At 44.0% G+C, this 21,591-nt stretch overlaps 1 protein-coding gene across 2 annotated transcripts in view; it reads right to left on the reverse strand.

Annotated features, from left to right (window-relative positions):
* The window catches only part of MTHFD1L (methylenetetrahydrofolate dehydrogenase (NADP+ dependent) 1 like), a 183,635-nt gene that overhangs the window by 7,702 nt on the left and 154,342 nt on the right, over positions 1-21,591 (reverse strand). The window lies entirely within an intron of this gene.

A 21,591-nucleotide genomic window follows, 5' to 3' on the forward strand; every position in this document is an offset into this window, starting at 1 on the left:
TTTTTGTAAAACCTACAACTCGTGGAGGGCAGCAGGGAAACCTAAGACCAGTAACTGAGGTTTACGACACACCAGACGCTAGGCCAAATTTCCCTTTTTTGACTCTTCCAACAACCCTGTGAGGTAGGCACTTTCCTTATTTCCATGCCACGAGGAAGGAGGCCAAGGTTTACAGAGGCTAAGCCACTTGTCCAAGGTCACAGGTGATAAGCCACAAAATGGGAAACTGGACTCCAGGCCCATAACCTCAGATGACTCACTGAGCCGCCACCATGGCCGCCGGACCACTCTGTGGGTTTGTGGGTTTTACACGGCTAACTAAGTTAAGTCCCTGGCCACGCTGAGAAGTAGGTACTGATTTCAGCCCCACTTTCTGGAGAAGACAGAGGGCATTCAGGCACAAAGGGAGGGGCTCGAGGACATCCAGCACGTCAGTGGGGGACACAGGATTAAACGCAGGCCCCGGCTCCTCGAAGCTTTGCCTCGCTCTGTCCAGATCAGGGTTTAGCGAAGTTTGTCTCTGCCCCCTTGCACCAGAAACCCTTGGCATCCTGGGGAAAACTGCTGACTCCCTGGGTGACTCACACACTAAAACACGGACAAGGACCTAGATTGTGAGGCTCCTGGATGATCTACTCCTTATTATTTCAGTTTTTCCTACTATGCTTTAATATTGCACTTTTCACAGCAAGGATGCTCGGAAAGCAGTGCAACACCGCAGTCCTGTGGAGGAGACACCTGGGACTGTGCTTGGCTTTGCTCTTTGAGGATGATGTGCTGTGCCCTGCAAAACTCTTGCCCGTCCTGGCCGGAGACCATTCTAGTGAGCCGAGGCTGTGTAACAGCCAGCACTTACAGCTCCACAGTCCGCCCACGTCTTCCCACCTGGCAACGAGCTCAGCTCTCTCACTTGCTTGGGCACTGACTTGGCATCTCCCCCTCTGCCATGCACCACGCCGTACACCCCCTGTCCATGATGCTGCCAGCCTCTTGCTGCTCATACACAGGTCTGTGGACCAGAAGCATCGACATCACTGGGAGCCTCTTTGAAACCTCAAATCTCAGAACCTGTCTCAGGTTAGCTGAATCAGAATCTGCAATTTCAGCAACACTCCTGTGATGCGTGTGCATGTAACCATTCGAGAAGCATCGCTTGGACAACGTGGCCAGGGAGGCCTCCTTTTGCACTGGGAAGGAGGCTCCCCCTCATAGAAGCGGTGAGGAGGAGGGGCCCAGAAACACTTGCTGCACCTGACAGCCGTGCCCCCGTTGGCCTGGCTAAGCCACTGCTCCCCGAGAGTGCAGTGAGGGGGCCACGGGGCATGCTCCCTGTGCAGCTCAATGTACTGACACCTCGTTGCGCGGTGGTGAGCTCCTGTCTTATACCTGCATGGGATTGCGCTTTAGGTATGTTGTGGGCGGAAAATGCTTCTGAGGCAGGCCTGGAGTACGGCTACCATTCGTTAACAGGTCTTGGAGAAAACGTGCTCTGCGTTCCGAACAATTAGCTGCAAATAAAGTTTTGGCACACGGCCTGCTCCCTGTTTTCAAACTCCACTGATGTGGACAGCGACGTGTCCTTGTTAAGTTCCTGTTCCCAGTGGAGCAGTACTATTTTTCTGTGGTTGCTATCGTGGCTGCACATATTCGGAAGGACCCCAGGGAGAAACCCAGGCTCACTCTGCTGGCACCGGACAGGAAACACAGAGGCCACTGGTGGCAACGGTTGCTACTTGTTGCCAGTCGTCCGTGTCCAAGTCCCCGCAGGGACGTCATAGCCATTTTCCTGCCTAACTTCACTCCAGTGTGGGCCCTTGGCGATGCCTTCCCAATGTGTGCAGGCATGTGGATCTGGGCAAAGGAATGAGCAGTTTATAGCTGAAGAAATGACGGATCATTTTCAGTCACAGTGATGCTGCCCCAGCCTGTGAATCAACTCTGGAGGTCAAAGGCACATTTAGCCCTAAGAACGTCACCCAGTCGGCTGCTGGTCGGCTGCTTTGCCAACTGCCAAGCTACTGGGCCCAGAGCAAACTTCGGTGGGGGGCAGGCCTGCCTCCACACACGGTGAGAAGGCCCAGGAAGAACCCAGTGCAGTGTGCGTGGCTCACCTGACCAAAGCCACTGTGGCGGCTTCTGCTGGAGGCAACACAACTCTACTGCCTGCTTGTCTGTGCTCTTTTTCTTGATGTGAAAGTTCCACACTTCCTCATTAACTTTTTTAGCTAATATCAGCAAAACAGAGGCTGGCAAAGGTAGAGTGCAGCTCATGTTGTTCCTGGCGCTGGCCTACTGGCTGCAGTGAAGCCAAACACGCATCTTTTTGGTCATTCTGATGCTTTCAGAGCAAAACAGGGAACAAAAAGGAGCCATGATAGTAAATGCTGGGAGGTGTGAAATATGTTTCCTCTCTTTTCAACCCATATCTCTCAGATGGGGGAAAAGAAGTTCAATCAGAAGACTCCCATATTCCTTTCCAAATACGCAACTGTCATTTCCAAGAATCAGGACCAGCAACACAGACAGGAAGGCACACGGTCTGAAGAGACAAGGGACTCCCTGCCCCATGGACAGAGAGCTATCCCCCGGGAAATCTACCTTTAAAATAAAACTTCTCCTGCTGAGCAGACACAATATGGAATGATGTTAATGAGATCTAATGCACTCACATCAAATTCTCTCCGACTATAAAACGCTGTTATCAAGGGCTTGTGGCCCCAGATAAGAGTCAGAACTGTAGTATGGGAAAGAAAGAATTTGGAAAGCCCTTGGGAGTTGACCTCTGGCCCCTTGCCTGGGGTCAGAGGTGATCTGTGTTGACTTTATTCGTGCATCCTCTAAGGAGGCCCCCGGCTTAAAATAACGGGGGAGCCACTAAATTGTACTTACTTGTCACGCTGCATTAATGGATTCTTTTACAAAGGCTGAAAAACATGGGCTTTTGCCCTTCATGACCCCAATTTTAACTACAACAAAGCTTCCAAATCCTTACTGATTTTGGGTTAAGCTTATTTTGTAGAAACGATGAGTTCTGTAATGTAAACATATGTTAAACCTAAAGAGAAACTCATATCCTTATAAGTAGCCATTGTAAGTCAAAGAATATTCTCGGCATGAGTAGAAAAATGACCACGAATTCTGTTACTTGAAGTGATAGAATTGTAAAGTTCTACTTAACCAACATATTGTTGTAGTTTTGTTGTGTCTGCGTAATTTTTTGACTTCTCCTTAAATCTACTACTTTTTTTTTTTTAAAGATTTTATTTATTTATTTGACAGACAGAGATCACAAGTAGGCAGAGAGGCAGGCAGAGAGAGGAGGAAGCAGGCTCCATACTGAGCAGAGAGCCCAACACGGGGCTCGATCCCAGCACCCTGGGATCACAACCCAAGCCGAAGGCAGAGGCTTTAACCCACCGAGCCACCCAGGTGCCCCAAATCTACTACTTTTATACTGAATAAATCACCCAGTTTCATTTTGGTTTAGAAAGAAGCACTTTTACTCACAACTATTTATTTTATTCTTATAATTCAAGGCGGAATCCCTTCTACACACTTCTTCCCTTCCTCCAAGAGATGACAGAGCACGGTTGGTAAAAATTTAAGAATCGAATGCAATGGTTAACTATCATGGTTAACTACAATGGTTAACTACATTATGATATAACTTAAATAAAAAGATTCTTATGAAATAATAACTCAAAAATGTAAATTCCTTATTCAGCCGAAGTAGTTTCCGAGCTGTAACTGTAGTGTCCTCTGCTTCTCAACCTTTTGGCTAAGATCAAGCTTAAAGACAGTGCCTGGCAATATCAAGCCTCAACAAATACTTTTTAAAATAGATGAGTAAAAGTGGAGGATAATTAGGAAATTAGGATAATGAGTGAATTAGGAAACAAGCAAAAAGAAACGTTCTTGAGGATGGGGTTTTTTCTTTGTTTCTTCCCTTTGTCTTTGAATACGAAATAAGCTACTCTAGGATGAAGCATAAGGAAAAAATGGTGGAGTGTAGACGTCCAGTGACTGAAATAGAGGGGTATGAAAAATCACTTTTATAAAGACAGATATTGCTGCTACGACTGGAATTTCCATTTGCCTGACTTGGCGGAGATGGATGTTCTGGGATTTTTTTCCTGGGCTTTTAGGTAACATTCACCGGCACAGCTCAACCACATTCCAAACGTGATCTCTGGTTTAGTGGCTAGAGACACTCCGAGATCGCAGGGGTGTGTCCTGCTGGGGGCCCATGAGGTCCTGTTCCTGTGCGAAGGGATGAGGTGTGTTCCATTCAACTCAGCAACCTGTGTGGAGAGCTCACTATGGGGACACAAAGGTGACCGGGACCTGGTCCCCACTCCCAGATGGACAGACCAATAAAGCAGACCACTGGGCTATTTTGGACCAAGTCACCTTACTTTTTAGTTAAAAAAATTTTTTTTCATTCTATGATTTTTATATAAAAAGAATTTTGTGTAATAAATTCTTAATGTATGACTTTCTAAGACGTAAGTCATGTTCGGTTTCTCTAAACATTACCATATTGTGCTCACATATCGTGCCAGGATTACACAGCTGAGATTACTCTGATTTATGTCCGTGGCCTTGAACAAAAGAATGAGCAAGCACAGTTATTTTCCTCATCTTTTGTGAGGGGCGATTATCACTTTCTTTTAGAAGTAGGAAGTTAGTCCCTAACTAACTTTTCTTTCCATTTTTAAAAATCTACTTAAAAAATATTTTAAATATAAAAGTTAAAAAAAAAAAACACAGTAGAAATAAAAGGCAAAGTCCTCCTGTCCTCATATGCTTCCCAGACAGAAGTCCTGTAGACAATTTCTTGTGTCAACTCCTGAGTAAGTTTCTCTTCCTTATTCAAGACATGTGTCTATACAATGTATACGTCTATCATTTGGTACAGAAAACGGATAATGCCTCATGGACAATTCTGAAATGTGATTTTCAGGGAGATTAACACTGAAAAAAGGTAACTGGTGAAATCCCACCCCCAAACAAGGGAATTTCACTGGAGTGTATGAGGAAAGAGCTGTCACTAACACATTCGACACCTCAAGTCTACGGGCCTGACTTCTGGAAAAGGAGAGATGGCGGGAGTCCTTTTAGAGAGAAACAAAGATACATGTGTTGCAGGATCTGACCCACCAGACGTACACAAAGAAAAGGGAAGAAATTCTGCAACATTTCTGCAGTGCCTCTGGCATCAGCTACAAAGTTCACATTACAAAGGACTAAGAGTTTGAGTTGAAAGGCTTTGAGAAGTCTCCCCTGACTCCAGTATTTTTTCCTGTATTTGTTCTGAATGCAAGGATGGCACTCCTTAGTTAGCTTTCTGTCTGCGGCTATCGGGGGAATGGGCTCACGCTGGCTTGCTCAGTAACACGATGTCCTTCCAGTCCCCATTGCCTGGAAGCTCAGAGGTGGCCACAGAAGGCTTGGCTGGGTCCTGTAGCCCCCCAGGTTTCTTGCTCCTGTCCTCTGGGTGTTGGCCTCATCCTCAGGCTTCTTGCTGTGTGGGCAGCTCTAGGCCAAAGGACTCATACCCCAAAACATCCAAGCAAGTAGAAATGTTTTTTTTTTTCTTTCTGGATTCGTTTATTTATAAATTTTCAAATTAGTAACTTGGTGCCCTGACAACGCTAACGGGGACACCTGTGACGTCATGTGCATTAGCACTTAACACGCATCGTACCCCATGTACTTCCTATGACCCTATAAGGCCGGTGGAGCCCTTCGGCCCTGAGCCCCACTTTGCACATTGGGAAAACAAGACATGTAAATGCATAATAAGGTGCCTCAAGTCTGGTAGCCCCACCCGTGACCGTAACTGCAGAGCACTAAGCCCTCTTCTCTCCCCCGCACTGAGTTCCTTGCCCCTGGGTGGTGGCAAGTGTGCTGCACCAGGAACCGCTGGAACCGCACCAGGAACAGCCGGGAGCCACTGTCGTGATGGAAATCGACCAGTCCTACGGAGCTACTGATTTCTCAGCTACGGCATTGAGGTAAGTAAATGTACATGTAAAGTAAACTCAGCTACTTTACAACTTTCACCTGGATTCTTTTTAAACAATAACAATTTATTTAAGGACATGTTACACGGCTTACGCTTGCAGTAGTATCTTTCCAAATTACATTTTAAAAATCTAGTCAGAGGGGTTAGCAGTGAGGAAGTCATATCCTTATGGCTGTTAAAAAAATCTCCAGGGGCACCTGGGTGGCTCAGTGGGTTAAAGCCTCTGCCTTCAGCTCAGATCATGATCTCAGGGTTCTGGGATCGAGCCCCACATCGGGCTCTCTGCTCAGCAGGGAGCCTGCTTCCTCCTCTCTCTCTGCCTGCCTCTCTACCTACTTGTGATCTCTATCTGTCAAATAAATAAAATAAAATAAAATAAAATAAAATACAAAAATCTCCAAAATGACACACATACAGTAACGCCAAGAGTTTTCTTCTTCTTTTTTTTTCTCTCAAGATCTTATTTATTTATTTGATAGAGATCACAAGCAGGCAGAGAAAGGGGGGGAAGCAGGCTTCCTGCTGAGCAGAGAGCCTGATGTGGGGCTCGATCCCAGGACCCTGAGATCATGACCTGAGCTGAAGGCAAAGGTTAACCCCCTGAGCTACCCAGATGCCCCAAGAGTTTTTTTTTTTTCCTTAAAAACAACAGGCTTGCTACTGTTTAAAGATCATCTGTGAAACGTGGATTATGTAATCCCCTCTAAAAAGTGTAAAAACCATTATCCACTGGAATAAATGAAAAGCCACATCAACTTTTACTTAAACATTTCAGGAAAACTATTTCATAACTATGTCTGGAATTTGTTCTGGTAACTAATTTTAGCGGGATGGCAAATTCTAAAATAGACAAATCTAAAGCTAACTGGGGATCAACTGGTCGGTTTCCCTGTCACTTGCAGACATCATTTTTATCCATTACCAAAAAGATCTGTGAAAACCATGATTACACGGGTGTAGCAATGGCCTCGAGACAGTCGTGTGGCCTCCCCTGGGGCCCATGAGGATGGGCATCCTTGGTAGCAAGGCTCTCAGTGGCAGTCGGGGGAGTAGCAGTGACCCACTTAAGACTGGGGTGTGGTGGGAAGTTCTCCACGCCTGTAGGACTTGTGGGCTCTGGAGTGAGTTACTTCACTGAGCCTTGGTTCTTTATCCGGAAATACAGTCTGAATATCAAAATATCTACGTTACAGGGTCTATTTCAAAACTCAAACCAGATAAGGGAAGGACCCTAGTTTAGTTCTTCCCACACAATCAATTGCTACTGTCATTTTATTATAGAATGGACAACCGTGACGGTCTCCTGACGTGAATGTGTTGTAAGTTATTTATGGTAGACACAGGAGAAGGAAGTTTGAACACTGTTCTGATCTAGGAGGAATTATAGATTTATAAGAAAAAAACGTTTGATGGGTTGGCAAGATTTCCTCCTACCTATTCTGGCTCTGGAAACGATTTTAGAAGCTGGGCTTTCTGGTCTTCCTACTTATGATAATCAAATCTAAAGCTAACCCCACAACAGTTCCACCCTAAAGAACGCAAGCAAACAAGGACTGCTCTTACTGAGGACAAATCTTTTCAAGGAGATGCCTCTAGAAGCGTGGTGATGACCGGACAGCAGGCAGGACTTTAATCTGAGCTGAGTGGGTTGGAAAGGAAGTCCCCTGTGTCTGCGGGGGCGGGGGCACGTTCGGTCCTCAGCCAGCTGACCCACAAGTGGCAAGCCACGACAACCTCCAGCAGCGCTGGCAAAACAAACGAACTGAATGATGCTTCACCGCTTGGAAACTCGGTATTGAGTCATCCAATTCTGGTTTCTGGGAAGCTCGTCATCTGAAAACTAAGCCTGATGCTCTGATGGTTTTCATCCCAAGGTCCTAACGGTTCTCTTTATTCTGTAACCCACTTAAAGGGGAGAGAAGAGGCAGGGGAAGGGGTGAACAGGGAGGGGGAAGGCAGGCGTTGGGGATGAAAACCGCTTTTACTTAGCTGGTCTGGTCTTTCTCCCCCTGGAGCTTGTTACAGACAGAGCCGCCCCCGCCATTTAGTCTCTCCCTCTTGTCCTTGCCCTGCCCGACCCCTCCGACCCCCTTGGAGCTCCTCTGCAGGGATAATAAGCTCCTGCAGCAGAGAAACATAGCAGGATGGAGGGAACCTGTGTCCGTTTCTTTAAGGGCCCCTTTATGCTGCTCTGGGGACAGAGGCAGAGTGGGGGGTCTGGGGAGCCCGCTGGGAGGAGGGGAGGGTTGGGAGCTGTCTCCTCCCAGGCCCGGCCTTGCCCCCGGAATTATTCTAAATACTAGGGTTTGCCCTTGTTCTGCAGATTTTTTTTTTTTTTTTTTGGTGAGGTGGTTCCAATCAGATGCTGGCGGGGGACCCAGGAGCTCAGACGGGGTCTCTGTAAGGCATGTGATGGGCTGAATTGTGCCCCCCACCCCACGTGGTGAAGGCCTCTGCTCCAATAGCACTAGCTGGAGCCAGGGCTTTGAGTCAATGAGGTCCTGCGAGCTGGGCCCCAATCCAATAGCACTGGTGTCCCTGTGAGTGGAAGAGCCACCAGAGACCCATGCACACAGAGGGAAGGCTCTGGAGGACGAGGCTACCCGAAAGCCAAGAAGGGGGCCCTCAGGAGAGACCACCCTTCCGACACCTTAGCCTTGGACTTCTGGCCTCCAGAGCTGTGAGGGAATACCTCCTGCTGCTCAAGTCCCCCGGTCCCTGCTACTCTGTGGTGGTGGCCCAAGTGGGCAGACACGCCGTCCTTCTGCGGGTAATTCCGTCCCTCGGCACCCTTTCCTGCAGGTCAACAGAACACGTTTTTCTTCCGTCACTTTCCCCGATGCCTGGATTGTTAGACTGTCCTAACTCCACTGCGTGCCAAGGCTTCTCTAAACAGGACCTTTCTTTTCACGGCCAAGGCCAGACGATCATTACCAGACTGCGTGCTCGCAGCCAGTGCCCGGGCGGGACACACCCCGCTGCCCAGACCTGCTTCCTCTGGGTTGACACTGTGCAAGAAACAGAACTCGGCGCAGCTAAGCTTACCTGCATCTTTCACAATGCCTGGCCCCGCCCCTCCTGTTTCTCACCCACCCAGAGAACATGTGCAAACCAAGGCCACCCGCTAAGAGAGCGGGATGACAGATACCCCCGTTAAATTCAATTTTTATCGAAGTAAACCACAGACGCAGCTTAAAAGGTCCCATGGTCCCTTCAAGGCATCCTGAGAGGACAGTCCCCCTCTGCTGCCGCCCTCCAGCCCTTCAGCAGCGTTTCCACTCCAGAGGACGCCTCTCCCCACTCCCAGTTTTGCTTGTTCCTGTTCCCTGCGTGGGATTTTGCAAGGTCCCTTAGTACCTGTTGGTTTGTGCTATAGAAGGTGAGGATTGAGTTCTGTTACATCGACCATGCATGTACTCCTCTCCCCATCTCTCCAAGGCACACCTGTCGCTACCTCCGGTTAGCTCAGGGCTTCCTGGATTACAACCATGACCCCGAGTGAGGCCATCCTGCATATTCCCAACGCCCGGCCGTTCCGGGACAGCTCCCACCTCTCCCTAGATAGAAACTGTCTGGCCTGAGCTCGGCCTGCTCTGTGCCCGTCATTCACACACCAATACCCTGGCTGGAACTCGGGGCCCCCCTTCCTGAGGCCACGCACACCATGAGCCTCCCCTGCAGCCCAGCAAACAACCATCTGGTGGGAGCTCTTCGCCACGATCCTGAGGCCTCCCTTCCAGTCCTTTCTATTGTCTGGTCCTGTCTGCTGACCCCACACTGCAGCAGACGGACCCTCAGGTGACTTCTAGTAACTGCTTCCTCATGGTGAGACCTGTTGCTTGCCCTTAACCAAGAGAATGCGGTGGAGGCAATGCGCTTCGTATCTCCGCCCCCACGGGCTTGCAGCAAGTACCATGTTACCAAGGGGCTGAGAAGGCCACGAAAACCACATGTCGCCTCCAGCTGATGGCCAGTGCATCGCTGGGCCCTCTGTCCTCCAACTGCAAGGAACTCTAATCTGCTAATAACACTTAAGCGTGAAGAGGGGCACCAGCCCGAGATGAGACCACAGTCCCAGCTCAAACCACTACCGTGGAGACCACTGTCCCAGCTGAAGCCACTACCTTGGCCTGAAGGAGGAAGCTTTGCTTGTCCGCGCCTGGACTCCTGATCCATGACAACTGAGACCTAACAGATGTGTACTGTTTTCAGTTGCTAAATGTGTGGAGTTTGTTACATGGCATAGAAAATAGAAAATCGATATACGTATCTTCCTCTTTTAAACAACTTTTCTCTTGTTTTTCTATTTGCTGCAACTTTTATTTATTTATTTTTAAAGATTTTATTTATTTATATGACAGAGAGAGATCACAACTAGGCAGAGAGGTGGGGATGGGGGAGGGGGAAAGCAGGCTCCCTGCTGAGCAGAGAGCCTGACGTGGGGCTCGATCCCAGGACCCTGGGATCATGACCTGAGCTGAAGGCAGAGGCTTTAACCCACTGAGCCACCCAGGCGCCCTGCAACTTTTATTTTATTGTTATTATTTTACTAGAGAGAGAGAATGTGTGTCCATGTGTGTGCGGGGCGGTGGGGCGGGGGGCTAGCTGGTGAGGAGCAGAAGGAGAGAGAGAATCTCAAGCAGACTCCACACTCAGCGCAGAGCCCAATGCAGGACTCAATTCCATGACTCTGAGATCATGACCTGAGCCAGAATCAAGAGCTGGGTGCTTATCTGACTGAGTCACCCAAGCGCCCCACTGCAACTTTATTTCAAAAACTGAATTATTTAGTAACTTGGCATACAATAAGCTGCACGGGTTCAAGGTAAAGTCTGCTGCATGCCATTGCAAAACAAGTTGCTCTAAGCATTTATATACAGACCTTTATAGGTTTCATTTCTTTTGAGTAAATAATTAGGAAAGGACTTATTTATTCATTTTTTGGTCATACGGCAGGTATGTTTAATCAAAAGGATCGGTTTATTTTCTGAAGGGGCAGTGCAGTCACGCATCATTCTAGCAGCTTAGGAGAGTTCCAATTGTTCCCAATCCCTGGATATTTGGTATGGTCAGTTTTTTAAAAAATTTTAAATTCAATTAGCCAACATATAGTATATACATATGTAAAGATAGTACACAATTCGTTTCAGATGTAGAATTCAGTTATTCATCTTCTGCATAGAACACTGAGTGCCCATCACACCACACACCCACTTCCTTCCTCCCCCTTCCCACACCCCCACCCCTCCTGCAACAGTCAGTCTGTTTCCTACAGTTAGGAGTCTCTCACGGTTTGTCTCTCTCTCTGATTTCTTCCCAATCAGTTTCCCTTCCTTCCCCTACACAGCCAGTCTCTTTGATTCTAGATATTCTAATAGCCACGTACTGCTATCTCCCTGGGGCTTTCATGTGCGTTTCCCTAATTTTCGTGTGCTTATTACCCATATCTTTTCCTGGGTGAAGTACCCATTCAAATTTTTTATTCATCCTTTAAAGGAGTTGTTTGATCTCTCATTATAGGGTTTTGAGAGTTCTTTCTATAGTCTAGATACAAGTCCTTATCAGATAGATGATTTGCCAATGTTTTCTCCCCTCTGTGGCTTATTTAGTTTCCAAATATTTGCGGTTTTTCCAGATGTTGTTCAGTGTCGATTTTTTTTTTCAGTGTTGATTATTAATTTATTTCCATTGTGGTTAGAGAACCTATTTAGTATGATATGATTCCTTTAAAATTTATTGACACTTAATTTGTGGCCCAGAGTACAATCTATCCTGGGAGATATTCTGTGTATGTTCGAAAAGAGTGTGTATTCTGTTGTTAGAGTATTCTACTGATGCTGGCTCAGTCTAGTTGGACTCTAGTATTGCCCAGGTCCTCTGTATCCTTATGAATTTTCTGTTTATTTGTTCTGAGGGGTTTAAAAATCTCTGACTATATTTGTGGCTTTGTCTACTTTCCTCCATGTGTATTGAAGCTTTGTTATTAGATACACAAACACATAGGATTATTATGTCCTGCTAACGAAATGGCCCTTTTACAATTATGAAACCACTCTTAATATCCTTGTAATGTTCTTTGCTCTAGCTCTGTTTGATACCACTCTAGTTTTCTTTCTTTCTTTTTTTTTTTTTAAAGATTTTATGTATTTATTTGACAGACAGAGATCACAAGTAGGCAGATAGGCAGGCAGAGAGAGAGGGGGAAGCAGGCTCCCTGCTGAGCAGAGAGCCCGACGTGGGGCTCGATCCCAGGACCCTGGGATCATGACCTGAGCCGAAGGCAGAGGCTTTAACCCACTGAGCCACCCACGCGCCCCACCACTTTAGTTTTCTTTTGATTGCTATTAGAGTTTTCCCAGCCTGTTTCTTTTTAAACGAGTTATGTCTTAAAAAAAAAATTATTTATTTATTTGACAGAGATCACAAGTAGGTGAGAGACAGGCAGAGAGAGGAGGAAGCAGGCTCCCCATGGAGCAGAAAGCCCAATGCGGGGCTCAATCCAAGGACCCTGGGATCATGACCTGAGCCGAAGGCGGAGGCTTTAACCCACTGAGCCCCCCAGGCACCCTAAACTACTTATGTCTTTATATTTAGCGAGGGTTTCTTGTAATACATCTGAGACTTGCCTTTGTAGTCAGTCTGACAACTCTTGTCATTTAGACCATTTATATTCAATGTGATTATTGACATAGTTAGGTTTAAATCTACTTTCTTGTTATTCTTTTTCTCTTTGTCAGTCTGCTCTTTGTTGCCTGTCTCCTCTTTCTCTGCCTTCTTTGGATTGAGTATTTTTAATGATTTCATTTTCTTTCTTGGTTGGTTTATTAACTCCCAACTCTTTGCTGTATTGTTTTAGCGGTTTCCTTAGTGTTTATGCCACACACACTTAATTTTTTCACAGTGTACCACCGAGTGATGTTATTCTGCTTCATACAGAGACCTCGTGCTATTGTGGTTATAGATTTTGCTTCTATATATTTTACAAACCCCACATTTCTATTCTTTTGTTTTATACAGTCATTTATCTTTCAAAGAGACTTAAATACTAAGAACAGAAGTCTTCACGTTTACCCATGGGGTTACTATTTCTGGTGCTCTTCAGCCCTTTGAGTAAATCCAGGTTCCTGTCTGGTCTAATTTTCATTCTGCCTGAAGGACTTCTTTTAATATCTCTTATACTTCAGGTTGGCCGGTGATCAATTATTTTGGTTTCTGCTGGTCTAATAAAGGTCCTTATTTCACCATAGTATTTGAAAGACACTTTAACTGGGTAAGGAAACCTAGGTTGAGGATTTTCTTTCAGTATTTTAAAGACATCACCACACACTTTGATCCCAAAACCAGACAAGGATCCCACCAAAAAAGAGAATTACAGACCAATATCCTTGATGAACACAGATGCGAAAATTCTCACCAAAATACTAGCCAATAGGATTCAACAGTACATTAAAAGGATTATTCACCACGAACAAGTGGGATTTATTTCAGGGCTGCAAGGTTGGTTCAACATCCGCAAATCAGTCAATGTGATACAACACATTAATAAAAGCAAGAACAAGAACCATATGATACTCTCAATAGATGCTGAAAAAGCATTTGACAAAGTACAGCATCCCTTTCTGATCAAAACTCTTCAAAGTGTAGGGATAAAGGGCACATACCTCAGTATTATCAAAGCCATCTATGAAAAACCCACCGCAAATATCATTCTCAATGGAGAAAAACTGAAAGCTTTCCCGCTAAGGTCAGGAACATGGCAGGGATGTCAATTATCACCACTGCTATTCAACATAGTACTAGAAGTCCTAGCCTCAGCAAACAGACAACAAAAAGAAATTAAAGGCATCCAAATCGGCAAAGAAGAAGTTAAACTATCACTCTTCGCAGATGATATGATACTATATGAAAACCCCAAAACTCCACTCCAAAACTGCTAGAACTTGTACAGGAATTTAATAAGTGTCAGGATATAAAATCAATGCACAGTAATCAGTTGCATTTCTCTACACCAACAAGACAGAAGAAAGAGAAATTAAGGAGTCAATTCCATTTATAATTGCACCCAAAACTATAAGATACCTAGGAATAAACCTAACCAAAGAGGTTAAGAATCTATACTCAGAAAACTATAAAGTACTCATGAAAGAAATTGAGGAAGATACAAAGAAATGGAGAAATGTTCCAAGCTCCTGGATTGGAAGAACAAATATTGTGAAAATGTCTATGCTACCTAAAGCAATCTACACATTTAATGCAATCCCTATCAAAATCCCACTCATTTTTTTCAGAGAAATGGAACAAATAATCCTAAAATTTATATGGAACCAGAAAAGACCTCGAATAGCCAAAGGAATACTGAAAAAGAAAACCAAAGTTGGTGGCATCACAATTCCGGACTTCAAGCTCTATTACAAAGCTGTCATCATCAAGACAGCATGGTATTGGCACAAAAACAGACACATAGATCAATGGAGCAGAATAGAGAGCCCAGAAATAGACCCTCAACTCTATGGTCAACTAATCTTCGACAAAGCAGGAAAGAACGTCCAATGGAAAAAAGACAGCCTCTTCAATAAATGGTGTTGGGAAAATTGGACAGCCACATGCAGAAAAATGAAACTGGACCATTTCCTTATGCCACACACGAAAATAGACTTAAAATGGATGAAGGACCTCAATGTGAGAAAGGAATCCATCAAAATCCTTAAGGAGAACACAGGCAGCAACCTCTTTTGACCTCAGCTGCAGCAACATCTTCCTAGGAACATCGCCAAAGGCAAGGGAAGCAAGGGCAAAAATGAACTATTGGGATTTCATTAAGATCAAAAGCTTTTGCACATCAAAGGAAACAGTTAACAAAACCAAAAGACAACTGACAGAATGGGAGAAGATATTTGCAAACGACATATCAGATAAAGGGCTAGTGTCCAAAATCTATAAAGAACTTAGCAAACTCAACACCCAAAGAACAAATAATCCAATCAAGAAATGGGCAGAGGACATGAACAGACATTTCTGCAAAGAAGACATCCGAATGGCCAATAGACACATGAAAAAGTACTCCACATCACTTGGCATCAGGGAAATACAAATCAAAACCACAGTGAGATATCACCTCACACCAGCCAGAATGGCTAAAATTAACAAGTTAGGAAATGACAGATGTTGGCGAGGATGTGGAGAAAGGGGAACCCTCCTACACTGTTGGTGGGAATGCAAGCTGGTGCAGCCACTCTGGAAAACAGCATGGAGGTTCCTCAAAGAGTTGAAAATAGAACTCCCCTATGACCCAGCAATTGCACTACTGGGTATTTACCCTAAAGATACAAACGTAGTGATCCGAAGGGGCATGTGCACCCGAATGTTTATAGCAGCAATGTTCACAATAGCCAAACTATGGAAAGAACCTAGATGTCCATCAACAGATGAATAGATAAAAAAGATGTGGTATATATACACAATGGAATACTATGCAGCCATCAAAAGAAATGAAATCTTGCCATTTGCAATGATGTGGATGGAACTAGAGGGTAACAGGCTTAGTGAAGTAAGTCAATTGGAGAAAGATAATTATCACATGATCTCCCTGATATGAGGAAGTGGGGATGCAACATGGGGGGTTTGGGGGGGTAAGAGAAGAATAAATGAAATAAGATGGGATTGGGAGGAAGACAAACCGTAAGTGACTCTTAATCTCACAAAACAAACTAAGGGTTGCTGTGGGGAGGGGGGGAGGGAGAGGGGGTGGGGTTATGTACATTGGGGAGGGTATGTGCTATGGTGAGTGATGTGAAGTGTGTTAACCTGGTGATTCACAGACCTGTACCCCTGGGGATAAAAATACATTATATGTTTATGAAAAAAAAAAAAAAAAAAAAAAAAAAAGGACATCACCCCACTGTCTTCTGGTCTGCATTTTTTTCTGACGAAAAACCAGGTGTCAGTTTTTTTTTCCTCTGCACATAATGTACATTTTTGTACTTTCATTTTTTTGCTTATTTTTGTGATTTTTCTCTTTATCATTGGCCCTAAGCAATTTTTATATGAAAAATACTTTTTATTGAGTTATAATTGCCCTATAACTTTATATTAGTTTCAAGTATACAACATAATGGTTTGATATTTGTATGTATTGAGAAATGATCACCACAGAGTCTAGTTAATTTCTGTCACCCTAAGTAGTTACAGAATACTTTTTCTTGTGATGAGAACTTTTAAGATCTATTCTCTTCTCAATGTTCACATGTGCAAGAGAGTATTAATCATAGTGACCACGCTGCACAGTACATCCCTTGACATTACCTTTTTGTAACTAGAAATTTGTACCTTTTGATCCCCCTTCACCCATTTACAGAAGTTGAGTAGAATGTGCCTTGGTGTTATTTTCTTCATGTTTCTTGTTATTTGCGGTTTGCTCAACATCTCAGATCTGTGGGTTTACAGTTTGTGTCACATTAGGAAAATTTTGGCCAGTATTTCTTAAAATATTTTCATTCCTCTTCTTTGTCTCCTGTGGGACTCTAATCAAATGTATTTTTCTTCACCTGAAATTGTCCCAAAGTTCACTGGCATTCTTTTCATTTTTTGTTTTTTTAGTCTTTTTTTGTTTCATTTTAGGTAGTTTCTACTGTGCTGTCTTCAAGTTGACTAATCTTTCGTCTGCAATATCTAATCTGCTATTAATTAGAATATTTTTTCATCTCAATCACTACAGTTTTTATCTCTAGAAGTCTGATTTCTCATTTTTATGTCTTCTGGCTCCATTCAACATGTTATATTTTTCCTCTGGTTTCTTGAACATATGTATGGACTACCATCAAAATAACTGTTCTAGGGACGCCTGGGTGGCTCAGTTGGTTGGACGACTGCTTTCGGCTCAGGTCATGATCCCGGAGTTCCGGGATCGAGTCCCGCTTCGGGCTCCCACCTCCACGGGGAGTCTGCTTCTCCCTCTGACCTTCTCCTCGCTCATGCTCTCTCCCACTGCCTCTTTCTCAAATAAATAAATAAAATCTTAAAAAAAAAAAAAAACCTGTTCTAATGTCCCTGTCTACTAATGCTATCTTCTGTGTCATTTACAGGCTAACTTTGATTGACTTCTCTCATCAGAGGTTGTATTTTCCTACTTGTTTGCATGCCTGGTAATTTTGAACTGGCTGTCAGATATTTGATCTTATTGGATCCTGGATATTTTTGTATTTTTATTTTATTTTTTATTTTTTAATTTTTTTTAAAGATTTTATTTATTTGTCAGAGAGAGAGAGGGAGAGAGAGCGAGTACAGGCGGACAGAATGGCAGGCAGAGGCAGAGGGAGAAGCAGGCTCCCTGCCGAGCAAGGAGCCCGATGCGGGACTCAATCCCAGGATGCTGGGATCATGACCTGAGCCGAAGGCAGCTGCTTAACCAACTGAGCCACCCAGGCGTCCCTATTTTTGTATTTTTATACTTAGTTCTGGGACACATTTGGTTACTTAGAAACAATTTGATCTTCTGGGATTTTGTTTTACAGTGGTGTTGGGTGGGGCTAGAACTGTATCTTTCCCCTACTGAGGCAAGATCCTGCTTAGTATTCTAACCAGGGTCCCCTGATAATAAGGTTAAAGTACAGGAAGTAGGTACCTCTTCCTGGCTGTCTGTAGGAGCCACGCACTGGTCCCTCTAATTCTTTTAGGTGATCCTTTCTCTGCCTTCTCTACACACAGGTATGTTCACTTGAAAACTCAAGGAGGATCCTCAGTGGGCCTTCAGAGCTCTCCCTGCCTCTGTGTGTGTAGTTCTTTCTTCTCTGGTATCTGTCCTGCAAACTCTAGATGCTTTGGTTTCTCTGGACACTCAGCTCCATGACTTCAACTCAGTGAGACAGCTGAAGATTTCTGGGTTTCCTCTTGCTACGCAGCACCATGGAACCTCTTCTCCAGGCAACAGTACAGGCCACTAGCTCATCTTGCTTGTTTCCCATTGCTCAGAGATCAAGATCTTTTGCTGCCTGATGTCTGAAGTCTTGTGTGATATTTTCTCAAATACTTCACCTAGTTTTTTAGTTGTTTCAAATGGAAGGGTAAATCTGGTCCTTCTTTTCCTATCCTCACTAGAATGCAATTTATTTTTAAGACTGTTATATGCCATTGGGTGAGATATTATTGTTATAAATGTTGAGTATGGATTTTACAGGCTGATGGGGATTTTAAAGGTTACTATGACATTACTCACTCTACCTGCAAGGTAAGGTTTTTGGAAACATGGTATTTTTACATATAATAACAGAACTGGACTTTAGGATAAATAGTCCAAGAACAAAATTATATTAATCATTAAGGTCCAATGGCACAATACAAAGGGCTCAAAATTAAGTCACTTTCTTAAACCCAGAGCCCAGATTCCATTCACTCATCAACATATAAAATAAACACAGGAATCTCTGTGTATGTGTACGTGTGTAAAAAGTTTGCAGTCTTGGGGAGCCTGGGTGGCTCAGTGGGTTAAAGCCTCTGCCTTCAGCTCAGGTCATGATCCCAGGGTCCTGGGATCGAGCCCTGCGTAGGGCTCTCTGCTCAGTGGAGAGAGCTTCCTCCTCTCTCTCTCTGCCTGCCTCTCTGCCTACTTTTGATCTCTGTCAAATAAATAAAATTAAAAAACTTAAAAAAAAAGTTTGAAAAAAAGTTTGCAGTCTTTAAAAAGGAACATGAGAAATTCTATACTTATTATGCACATTAATATGTGTCCTTTTTAAAAAGCAAATTATAGAAATGATTAGAAATAAAGCAATATACTTTTATATTTAAGTTTACACATTGAAAACCGTTATTAAAAGAAAAGGATTCTTTGGTTACTGTTGAGTTGTCTACTTCTCTCAGTTGGAATAAGCTGGTTTTCTCTGAACTTTTCTTTTTTTGGCAAGGCAGCTCCTTTCTCATTGCTCAGCTACTGACACAAGCACAGCAAGAGCCATCTGAAGTTCAGTGTGCCTCAGTCCGCTGGCCTCTCAGTGACCTTGGTGAATTAAATCTTCTCATGATGGCACATTCTCAGATCAATCAGTGCTTCAGGCATCTGACATGTGTCTGAGTAATTCACTAGCACGTTCAAGTACAGTGATACCGCCATTAGCTACCTTCCCAGAGAAACCACACCGATAAAGCCTGGATTTTTCATATACATACATACACATGATATATATATGTATGTATATATAATACTATATACATATATCACACAAATTTATATATTATGATATATAACTACATATAATATATGTCATATATAATTATAGAATATATTTATATATTTCCATATAAAGAATACAAAGTATCAATGTCAATGCACTTTCCATCAGCAAACAGTTGTATCTGCACCACCTGTCTCCCAGCCTACTTTCATTTTCACTAAAATCTCACTTTTCCTTCCTCTTCATTCTCTCTCTCCAACCATGACACCTATGGTTATGTAATTTTCTGGAAGCCCAAAGTCAATCAGGGCTTATGTGAGAATTTAATTTCGAGCACAAACATCTCCCAGATGAGGCCGGATGGCAAACATTTGTTTCATACGCTGTTATGTTTCGGAAATGACCGGAGCAGAGTTCTGGTTGCCCTAAGTGAACTGGGACTGGGGGTGGGGGTGGGGTGGTGGCTTCCAGACGGGCTGCTTGCCTCGCTGCTGTCAGGGGTGATTTCCACAGGGGAAAGGACAGGGCTGGCTCTCTGCCTCAGGCCCTTTTCATTTCATTCCCACCAGTACTTGGAGACACTGGGAAAGTAAAAACAGTTCCCAGTGGGAAAGAGGTTGGGGGTCCTGAGACAGTCTGATGCATTTATTACCCAAACTAAAATTGCACGGACCTCTCTTCTTATAAATCACAGGCTGAAAAAACAATGGCCCATCTGCCAAATCTAACTGGCCACCTATTTTTGTAAATAAAGTTTTATTGGAATATAGCAATGCTCACTTGCTTATATATTGTCTAGGGCTGCTTCTGCACTAGAGTAGCAGAGCTGAATCGTTAGGACGGAGACTATATGATCTGAAAAGCCGAAAGTATTTACCATCTGGCCCTTCATGGACAATGTTTGTTGACTTCCATTCTAAAAGAGAGCGTGAGAAGAATGTGGATATTCTACAACTTTCCTTAAAGACATCAAAAACATTCTGTAACTAGTGAGGTTCAGATGTCAACTGAATTAGACAGGCTGGTGACAATCTTCGAATCTAGATTACTGGCTGAACGATAAACACATTTTCCACAAGGACATTCGCCTGGTATATTCTCAGTGTTTTAGGGGATTGGTGGGGTGGAATCATTCCCAGGTTAAAAGATGTTTAAATATAAGTGGTAGTATGTTTATAACTTTTTTTTTTTTATTACTTAGACTCTACTTCATAAAACGTGATTTGTAGGTTCTAGATAGGAGTTTTACTTGGAATCTGGTTTTCTTTCATTTTAATCTCCTCAGTTCTTGGAGATGTGACCTCTTCTTGCACTCAAGGGTTTAACATTCTGTTTCACCTGGGCCAGAGGTGGTAAGTCTGTCTGTCTCTGTGTCATCTGAAGGCTGAGAGAATGACACTTATTCTTGCTAAGAGTCAACGGAGCCAGGTCCTCTGTGTTAATGAGGAGCACTTACTCAACGTTGGAGAGGTTAGTGTTCTACTGTGCACTGAAACAGAAAACAAAGGTTCTATGGCATGTTCAGGTTATCAGTGGAAACTGCTGAGGGATCTATGATCTCAGAACTCTGACATGCCAGCTGTTATGATCTTGTGCTTGCTACTTTACTTTTAGACCTGGCCCTCTGTCATGTAGAACTGTCTGGCAAGTGGGTCCAAGGGCCTTGATTGGATTGACAAGAGGGTCACCAGAGGGACCTTAGGAGGAAAGTAATCCCTGGCCAGGCAGTCAACAGAAACAAGGACACGTGACACTTACTCCAGAAACACCAAGGCCTGCTGGAAGAAGGGAAGCTGCTGTGGCAAAGTGGGTTAGCTAGCAGTGGAAAGGGGTACTTTCCTAAATGAAAAATCAAAGGGACTGCAATGGGAAAATAGTATAGTGGCAAATCTGATCGAGGGTGAGGAGTGGTAAAGGGAAAAAGCGCAGAGTAAGCTAGAATCTACTGGATGGATTTTGTATTTAGCCTTTGCCACAAATGGCCAACATCCAAAAGCCCCGTGGTCTATCAAGCCAGCAAGAGAGCCGCTGGCTCACTTCTGACCATCCTTTCCTCTTCCTGGCTACGTAACCTGGAGGGCTAGAAGGATCCCATTCTACAATTTTAAAAAGTACCTAATTAAAAACAATGTGATCTCCATGTACCTGGGTTTGGGTCTTATGACTGCAGTCATTTTGGAATGAAGCCACAGCTAAAATACCATAGGGGAGAGGTGGCTGAACCTCGAATATGAACTCAGTACTCAACGTACCCCATTCCCTCAAACCCCTGTCACCAGACCCGCCTTCCCCAGCATCCCAGTCTGAATTCCTCATCTTTCACCAAGACCATCCCAAATTATGATTGATGTACGGACTGCAATAAAACGACACCATAGTTTTAGTCCTTTCCAAAAA

Source organism: Mustela putorius, unplaced genomic scaffold, assembly GCF_011764305.1.
Source record: "Mustela putorius furo isolate JIRA1106 unplaced genomic scaffold, ASM1176430v1.1 tig00000450_pilon_pilon_pilon, whole genome shotgun sequence".
NCBI classification, from domain to species: Eukaryota; Metazoa; Chordata; class Mammalia; order Carnivora; family Mustelidae; genus Mustela; species Mustela putorius.